The sequence below is a fragment of the Panthera uncia genome, chromosome D2, assembly GCF_023721935.1.
Source record: "Panthera uncia isolate 11264 chromosome D2, Puncia_PCG_1.0, whole genome shotgun sequence".
Lineage (NCBI taxonomy): Eukaryota > Metazoa > Chordata > Mammalia > Carnivora > Felidae > Panthera > Panthera uncia.
This window is the reverse complement of record NC_064818.1, coordinates 21,281,249-21,291,083: the sequence shown is the minus strand read 5'-3', so window position 1 is coordinate 21,291,083 and position 9,835 is coordinate 21,281,249. Positions and strand designations below refer to the sequence as shown.

At 41.5% G+C, this 9,835-nt stretch overlaps 1 pseudogene; it reads right to left on the bottom strand.

Annotated features, from left to right (window-relative positions):
- Positions 1-3,835: 3,835 nt before the first annotated feature.
- On the bottom strand, positions 3,836-4,002 carry LOC125933595 (uncharacterized; annotated as a pseudogene).
- Between the last annotated feature and the right edge of the window lie 5,833 nt (positions 4,003-9,835).

The window sequence follows — 9,835 nt, the reverse complement described above, 5'->3', positions numbered from 1 at the left end:
CTACCACCTATAGAATGGTGATGTCCACATGCACATTTCTAATCTGCATCTGTCCTTTGAGCTCCAGGCTTACTACTCACTGGAGAAGCCCCACCTGGAGTTCCTGCTGGCACCTTAACCTCAGCGATGCACAGTCTCTCCACTTCTGCCCACTCCACAAGTTTCAATGTTGATCTTAATTGACCGTTTTCCTCCCCAGCCACACCTAATTCAACATGTCCTTTTACTTTTTCCTTTATTTCCATTGTCACTGCTACTTCCTTAGTTTGGGCTCTCATCAATTGCTAAGTCCACCATTTCAATAACTGCCTAGCTATTTATCTGTCCTCTAGTCTCTCCTCAAGCTCCACAGCCATGTGATGACTTTCCTTAAAATTATTCAGGAGCTCTCCATCCCAGTGACAATAAAGCCTCAACCTATTGGCATACTACTCCACTTTTGTCACAATATAGTTCTAGTCTGTCTGATCTATCACATCTCCTGACATCCCCCATGCTTCACTCTGTGGTCCTGGAGGTTCAAATAAACTGCAATTCAAAACACATTAATACTGCATTCTCTCTATCTGAAATACCTACCTGCTTTGTCTATACTTTGTTGAGTGAGATGGGCCAGCCAAGGTACTGGTTAAGAAGAGAAGAAAGGCCTCAAGTTTAGCTGGTAGAAATGAAAGCAATAAATTCAGTAATTTCAAGAGAAACTGAAGGTCATTCAGAACATGAGGGAGAGAGAGCCCAGGAGTACAGTTTTGGGGGTGGGAGGCAAGGAGAGGAAATAGAGCTATTAGTTCAAGTTTCATTACCTATTATCCAGTTCTTGTTGACCTGGCAATGGAATCATCATCTTATGGTAATTGTACCATAATGAGAAAGCCAACATGTGAATAAAATAAACAGTGATTAGGGATCTTGAGCTACTTACCATTTCTTGGAAGCAAGTCGGGGGATGATTTTGAGAAAGGTCTGTGCTGTAAATAAAGAATGAAGTCATGGAGGCAAAGAAAATGGTTTATGTATATACAAGAGTAACTTGATGCTGCACTTGGGAGAGCTTTCTGGTACCATACACCTGTGTTTTCCTGACAATTTTTGGTCAGAGTCAGTGTAAACTCATAAAGTGTGTGGTTATAAGTGTCTTTCATAGCCTAATCACATGTTTCTGTTTGGAGGGAAACCCCAGAAATCAAGAACCTAGGCAGGAAGTGGTAGACACTCACTGTGTCCCATGGGTTAGGAACAATCCAGGTGGTTTACTCTCCCCATCCTTTCATTACTCAATGCGGAGGGGATTGTGGGGTGCAGAGGACAGCGTCAAATTTATCCAAACCTATCCTGGGGGTTAGAGCAAGGAGCCAACGTATAATAAACTTGTTTCAATGATATCTCCTCAAAATGTAATCCATGGTACAGTTTAAAAAAAAACAGCTGGAGGAAAGGAAAAAGAAAGAAAAAATTTTTTATGTACGAAAATGGTATCATCTCCAATTGTCTGCTAAATAGAAAAAAATAAAATAAAATGCAGAACATGAGTATACCAAGCTAGCTTTTGTGTAAGAAATGGGAAAAATGAGAATATATATGGAGTATTTGCTAATATTTGCGTAACACTAAAAATTTACATAATAACCTAATTAAAATTGTTTCCTGTGATGGAAGAAAATAGGAAACAAGATAAATGGATACAGAGAGTTAGCAAGATATCTTAATTATTTTTTATATTGTTTTGATATTTGAAATATGCAAATGTTTTATCTATTGAAAAAGTAAAATAAATTTAATTGTAGCTGTATATTTGCTACCTTCTAGAAATAAGTCAGAAAGAAATTATCAGACAATTAATTATCAGACTACTTGGGGACAGGGAGGCAGGAGAGACAGAGAGGAAAACGTTCATTATAGTGTTGTTTCTAATAGAACAAAGAAAACTAACCCAGATAGACTAGTAACTGCATATAAGAATACACGATTTGGGGCGCCTGGGTGGCTCAGTCGGTTAAATGTCCGACTTCGGCTCAGGTCATGATCTCGCGGTTCGTGAGTTCAAGCCCCGTGTCAGGCTCTGTGCTGATGGCTCAGAGCCCGGAGCCTGTTTTGGATTCTGTGTCTCCCTCTCTCTCTGACCCTCCCCTGTTCATGCTCTGTCTCTCTCTGTCTCAAAAATAAATAAACGTTAAAAAAAATTAAAAAAAAAAAAAGAATACACGATTATACAATGAACACAGGGAACTGTTAATGATTATGATGCAAATACATATTTATTGACAGTAAGAGTGGGAAAACATGATACAAAATGATATGCATACTATGATCTCCATATGCGGAAATAAAACATTGTGAAACAACGTGTACCAAAATATTCATTTGAGAATACAGGAGATTTTACTTTAAACTTTGCTTTCTAATGTGGTGAAGTAATAAGGATTTTTTTTTTATGTATTAAATAAATAAAAGTTAAAAAAAAAACTCACCTCTCATGGTCCCTCTTTCTCCTCATTGACCTTCTGTATTTTATACTATCAAAGTAGTGGCAGCAGCAGAAGCAGTGACCTTCATCTCGCCCCAAGCGTTGTTGTAAGTGCTTTAGAAGGATTAGTTAACAATCAGAACAACGATTGGAGGGAGGAGTTATTATATTTCCATTCTATAGGTAAGGATCCCGAGGCTTTCTGGAGTCAGTACCTGGCCACATGGATAATCATCAGCGGTGATAGTCAAGAGCCAAAACACTCTGTGTCTGGAGCTTGTGATCTCATCACTGTGTAATCATCTCATGCCTTTATTGGATTTTCTCTCACTTCATTATAACTGTACGGTTTTGGCACCCTTGACACCCTCTTTAATCTTTGGTTCCCTGCAAAGTAGCTCAGCACCTGGCTTTTAACACACACCAAGTGTTTATTGGATGAATGAAAGGATTTATTTTAAGCTGGAGTAGTTGTTTAACGTTAGCAGCTCTCTGGATATTATCTGTTGTGGCAGTTTCTAATCACGTTGTTTGGTCCCCTTCGATGTTGCTACAGTGAATTCCATGTTTTTGATAGTTACACATTCCTATGCTGTAGGACTGAGGAATAATTTTTATTCTATCACTCAGCCTGTAAAAGAAAAATTTATAAAACATGTATTGGTACCTAGCATGTGGTAGGATCTGTCCTAGGCACTGGCTGTACAAAGATTAAAAAAAGACAGTTGTGAGGAGCTCAGAGGCTGGGGCAAACGGCAAGGAAGTTGGTGTCCCCAGTATTCACACCTTTACAAGGGAAATGGAGGGATACACAAGTCGCCAGAGAGCCCACAGGAAGTACAACTCCCTTCAACTGTGGACTATCCTGAAAGACTTCCCAGAGGAGGTGGCAGTGACTGAGCAGAGTTTTAAAGGATAAGTAAGAATGAAGCTAACAATAAGTTGTGGACAGAAGCAGCATAAGCCAAGCAATACTTTTAGGAGCTTGATGTCAAGGCAACCCCTTTACAATTTTGAGAAAAGACTTCCCTGATAGGAAACCTAATAATTTATATGTGGATGGATCAATTAATTTAGTCCGGAGAATGGGGATTTAGAAATTATGTGTAAGGAGAAGTGTATGTGTATGTGCAGACATGCAAGCCTGTATGATTGTGTAACATCAGAGAAAAAAGGAATAGTTCCATTTAGTAGAAAATTAAGTCTTATTTCAGATCACATCTTTGTTTTCTGACATTCTTAACAGTAATTGCATTAATTGTGACCAGGCCAGTCCCCTCTGTGCTGGCTTAGGTACATGAATTCCTTTCCTTGACTCTAGTAGCCTTGTGCAGTCAGAGTAATTTCCTCATTATTACTTATTACTCAGTGACCAGGAAAAAAAATTAACAAGCTTCAAAGTATGTTTATTTTTTATCCAGAGAGAATTTTAGCCCTTCTGATTTTATCAGACCAAATAAATATATAACCAAGTATATTCATGGCATTTCTTCTTTCCAATTCTACACTTGATCTTAGCCAAAAGGCCGAGAAGCGATCTTCTTTCCAATTCTAAAAATTTCTTTAAAAACAAAGGGAGTAAGTTGTCTCATCCTTCATGGTCTCCAGAGGTCTAGAGGCCAAAGCAAAATTTCCACCAAGTGCTCTTCTAGGTGGGCAGGTGGGGACCCAAGAAAAAATGTCCCAGAGGAAGACAAAAAAATCTAGTCTTCTAGTCAAATCACCCAATTAAAAAAAATAACAACCCTACAGCTGCTATAATTATAATTTACACATTGAACACCATACCTCAAATTTCTTTATCTTGACCACTTTGTGAAGTGGGGTGATTCATTAAAAGTTAATTAAATCGCAGGCAATTTTAATTAAGTGGTTAAAAAACAATTAAGACAAACTTAGAAATGTTACAAAACTCTAATTAGAAGAGCAGTAAAAAACCAACAAAGTAATCCAATAAACTTACATTTTATCTGCAAATCAACAAAAGAATCCAACAAACTTCTATTTTATCTGCAAATTTTTACATCACCACTACCTAATTAAGTGGACCCAAAAAGGTGGGGTCAGATATTGAAGTATGAGCAATTTGGAGGAAAGATGCCAGAGATGGGTAAAATCAGATTTTTATGTCTTCTGTACCTTTATTGAATTATATTCAAATTTCTCTTAATTGAACATCTGGTAGCCTTGGGTGATTCTGGACGGGAAGTAGATGGATCTTTGTGCTTAATACACAGTGCATTCTTGGCACACATTAAGTGCAAAATAGTAGCCTCTTGGATCACTCATCACACAAGGTCATGGAGAAATTCATTACAGGGCTCCTTTTATAATGAATAAGTTTGACTTTCACTGGTTAAATGATGAAACAGTACTGGTGATTCAGGATGGGTGTAATTTGTGTTTGGTGTTCTGAGTGGATAAATAGCACATTTCCCATCCCAAAGTTATATGTATCCTCTGCTCCCACCCCCTTGCAAGCCCAGAGTTACTGATGTGAAGACAGCCTTTGCCCACACACAGGGAAAGGACTAGGAGAAGGTGACTTCCAGATGGAGAAGATCGGGGGTTGTCTCGCTGACCTGTTGACTTGATTTTCTCCTCTTTGAGTCCATCTGACAGTCTTTACCTCTGTCTCTGTCGCTACCCCCAGCTCTCTCAACCACTACTAATTGTTCTCAGTCAGTTTGACTCGGTCTAAATACTCAAAGGTACAACTTTTGTTGCTTGAAAACATGAGTTTTTCACTAGGAAGACAGATAGCCAGTGCGTGTGTGACTGGGATGGGGTCTCCTGGAGTATCTCACCCTGGAGCAGGGTTTCCTGATCTTGGCCCTGTTGACTTTGGAGCAGAATAACTGTAGAGGGCTGTCCTGTGCTGTGTAGGCTGCAGCATCCCTTGCCTTTACTCATTAGATGCCACTAGCAATCCCTCATGCTGTGACTGTTAAAAATGTCTCCGTATTGTCGGGATGGTAGCTCAGTATCTGACTCTTGATTTTCGGCTCAGATCATGATCTCATGGTTCATGAGATTGAGCCCTGCGCTGGGCTGTGCACTGATGGCATGGATCCTGCTCAGGATTCTCTCTCCTTCTCTTTGCCCCACTTGCTCTCTCTCTGTCTCAAAAGAAATAAACATTAAAAAAAAGTCTCCATGTGAAATGTGCCCCTGGCTGAGAGCTACTGCCCTGGATTTATGTCCCTTCAGGTATAAGAAGTGTTACATTTTATCTCTTCACATCTCACGCCTGACCTAAAGAGGAGAAAGGAATCCCCCTGGCCTTCACACCCTGCTATAACTGAACCAAACAAAAGCTGCTTCCAAATGGAGGCTCCCAAATTGTTTTCCAGCGAAAGAAATTTCTGCTGGTGTCATCCAGTTAATTGTCACTGTTTCTTGTAATGATTTTGCTGCCAGGAATCCATCTTTCTTTCCTTACACTTTTGTTCAAAGACAGAACTTAAAAAAAATGTTCAGATCTCTGGGCTACTTGGAAGCAAGACTTTTTCTATATACTCCAAGTTTCCCTGTCATACTGATTGAAAATGTTCTTGCTGTCACCCAAAACCATACTCTTGAGTCTTTCCACACTGTTGTCCATACTATTTAATCCTTTGTCAATTCCTTTTGTCTGGTAAATCACTGTGAAGGTCAGAGTTCTCCACTCCAATACACCTGTGAAGAAAACACATCCTTAACTGTAATAATTTCCATGGTCATTCTCTACATGGGAAGCAAGCCCTGCTCTCACTCTTTTCTCCTACCCACCACCGTCTTCACCCAGAGAAGTCTGGCTTTCTCTTAAGAAAGTGGTTCTTGGGGTGCCTGGGTAGCTCAGTCTACTGAGAGTCCGACTTCGGCTCAGGTCATGATCTCACCATCTGTGAGTTCGAGCCCTGCATCAGGCTCTGTGCTGACAGCTCAGAGCCTGGAGTCTGCTTCAGATTCTGGGTCTCCCTCTCTCTCTAACCCCTTCCCTGCTCATGCTCTGTCTCTCTCTCTCTCTCTCTCTCTCTCTCTGTCAAAAATAAATAAACATTAAAAAAAAAGAAGAAAGTGGTTCTTACTTTAGCTTACATCAGAATCACCTGGAGGGCCTGTTGAATCATAGATTTCTGAACCCCAGCCCCAGGTTTCTGATCTGATCTGGGGTGAGGCTCAATAATTTGCATTTCTAACAAATTCCAGTGATACTGATGTTCTTTCTCCAGACACTGCACACGTTGAGAATTGCTGCCATAGGTGTGATGGCAGAAGAAAAAGCCCTCCAAGTGACTCTGATAGGGGTAGGATGCCTGCTTAGTGCAGAGCCACCGGCCCCCACCCCTCCACTCCAACAAAGATCAGTGTTTCTTGACAAGTTCCATCCCACCAGCAATGCCATCTAAGCTTGAAAAGGACCATGAGAAAGTTCCAGACCTCAGGGAACAAAGGTGGGCTCAAAAACAAACAAACAAACAAACAACAGCACTGCAATTCATATGCATTTCGGGTGCTCAGACAGGTGAATTTCCACCTGGGTTGGCTTTTCAGACGAATGTTTTGCCATACTCCTTCCATGAAAGAAATAACATTTGCTAGCTTGAAAACTTAGGGACATTTATAAGTAAACTAATTGCGTGCAGAGTTCTCTCAAGAAATAAAGGAGAGAGCATGAGGCTTGGAGTATGAACATCTGGGCTCTAGTCTGGTTGAATAATTTGGGCAGGTTACCTCTTGGCATTTTGCAAATACTCAGTCTTCTCGTCTAAGACAAAGGCCCTAGATCTGTTCTGAGAGGGCCCTTTCAGTGCTGTCATTCCAGAAACACCTCCCTAGGAAGGGACCTTTTAAGATCCTGGCCCTAAGAGCTGGAAAAGATAAGGGACAGGTTCTCCCCTAGAGCATCTGGAAGGAACCTGCCTGCAGACACCTTGATGTTAGCCCCAAAGGACTCATTTCACATCTGCCCTTTGAAACTGTAAGAGAACAAACTGATGCTCTTTTAAACCATTAAGTTTGTGGTCATTTGTTAGAGCAGCCACAGGAGACTAATATACCAAACTTAGACCAGCATGCCGCTCTCCTAGTTCCCAAATTGGAAGCTTTTGACAGAGTTGGCCACAAGTGGTAACTTGCAAGCTTGTTCCAATGAATCGCATTGCCTGCCTTTCGACATTAGAGCTGCCTTTCTTTAGTTAATACGGTTTCATGATTCTCTATTCAAATTGCAATATCTCTGACAGGCACTCTGCCTTAGTCACTAATAGGTATAGCCCTAGACTTGGCAGACTGTGGTTACTTCCTAAATATTATTATAGTTGACTGCCAGCTGAGTGCAAAGCATCATGAGAACAGGACCTAGAGCTGGGGGGAGGGAGAGGGAGCTGTTCAGAAGGAAGTACAGTATTCATCCAAGCTTACTTCCTCGGGTCTCTGTGTTCCTGGGGAGTCCACTGTAGGACCAGATATATATCATCTCATCAAGGCCCTGGAAAGACATTTTTGTTGCTCTTGCAAGGGAAGCTGCACAGTCATTCATTCCTGACTCTGCCATCGTTCCTGTTGCCACAGTAATCCACCATCACTTCCAAATACAGCCTGTGTCCATAATGTTCTCAGACCTTCTTAGGCCCTGTGTCCCTGGCAGATGACAACCATCTTCCCCAGGAGTTCATGATGATAATAATAATCAATCAAATCAATAATCAATAATCATAAAATCATTATGGAGGGCCTACTATGTGACAGTATATCTGACTCCTACAGCAACAATGCAATATGGGTATTACACTATCTTATCTGACTCCTACCCAATATGGGTATTACACTATCTTCTTTTACACAAATTTACTGAGACTCAAAAATGAATTATTTTAACTCAAATCATACAGGTGATCACTGATGGAGCCCAGGTTCAAATCCAGAAGCCAAAGTCCTCCCATTTTGTTACACTGTTTCTGACTGCAAGAAAAGGGACCCCAAGTACTTAGTACAGTGTTTGGCATATTGTAAGTTACCAGCACAGCAACCCTAGACGCGGGTGGCCTAGGATCCAGCAGATGAGGGGGCTTCCTTGGTACTCCCAGAAGAGCTTCAAAGCCACACAGATGCTCTTCTGATTCTTCTCCCACATTCCATTTAGCCCACTGTTTCCATCTTTATTTTATTTTTTTTATTTCTTCTTTTCTAATTTAATGTTTATTTATTTTTGAGAGAGTGAGACAGAGTGTGAGCCAGGGAGTGACAGAGAGAGAGGGAGACACAGAATCTGAAGCAGTCTCCAGGCTCTGAGCTGTCAGCACAGGGCCTGATGCAGGGCTGGAACCCACAAACTGTGAGATCATGACCTGAGGTGAAGTTGGATGCTCAGCTGAGCCATCCAGGCACCCCTATTATTTCTTTTTTGAGAGAAAGAGAGGCAGAGAGAGATGGGGAGAGAGGATCTTAAGCAGGCTTCATGTTCAGTACAGAGCTAGACATGGGGCTCAATCCCACGACCCCAGACCCCATGACTGTGGGATCATGACCTGAGCTGAAATCAAGAGTCAGATGCTCGGGGCGCCTGGGTGGCTCAGGGGGTTGAGCATCCAGCTTTGGCTCAGGTCATGATCTCACACCTTGTGAGTCCAAGCCCTGCGTTGGGCTCTGTGCTGACATTTGGAGGCTGGAGCTTGCTTCGGATTCTGTTCTCCTTCTCTGTCCCTGCCCCACTCATGTTCTGTCTGTTTCTCTCTCTCAAAAATAAATAAACACTAACAATTAAAAAAAAAAAGTCAGATGCTCAACTGACTGAAACACCAGTTCCACTGTTTCTAGGAGATACCGCTCAAAGGGAAATGAGTGGGGGAAAAAAATGTAGGCACAGAGGCTGAGCACCTCTTCACCTGGCATCCTGCCAAATTGATTTCCTCTCTTCTTTCAATGGCTGCCGATAGGCCTCTATGCCTGCATTAGAGGCATAATGTCAAAATTTTCCACATTCTCACCTTCAGCACATACGTTCTGCTGTCTGGGAAGCAGAGAAGGTAAAGAGCAGTGGAATTTGGGAAGAACCTGAGAGAACTCTTTCCTGAAAACAATTATCTCTTCTTATTTTTTATCCCATCTTGGTACTAGAACACCTCGGCATTGGTATAACTTAAGGAGAAGGTATTTTCACATGAAGATACATAAAATTTTAATTGGGACCAAAATGTTCTCATTGCAATGTGGAAAAACAGGTCCTGAGAGATCTGAGCAAGTAAGCCAAGCATGTGGCCCACATGGTCCCTTTACCCCCATCTCTGATAGTGGCAGGCTTCACCAGCTGATCACAGCACTTTTCTCCACTAAACCCAGACTAATAAACAGGAGATGAACTTTGGAGGGCAATCATTTGGCATGCCT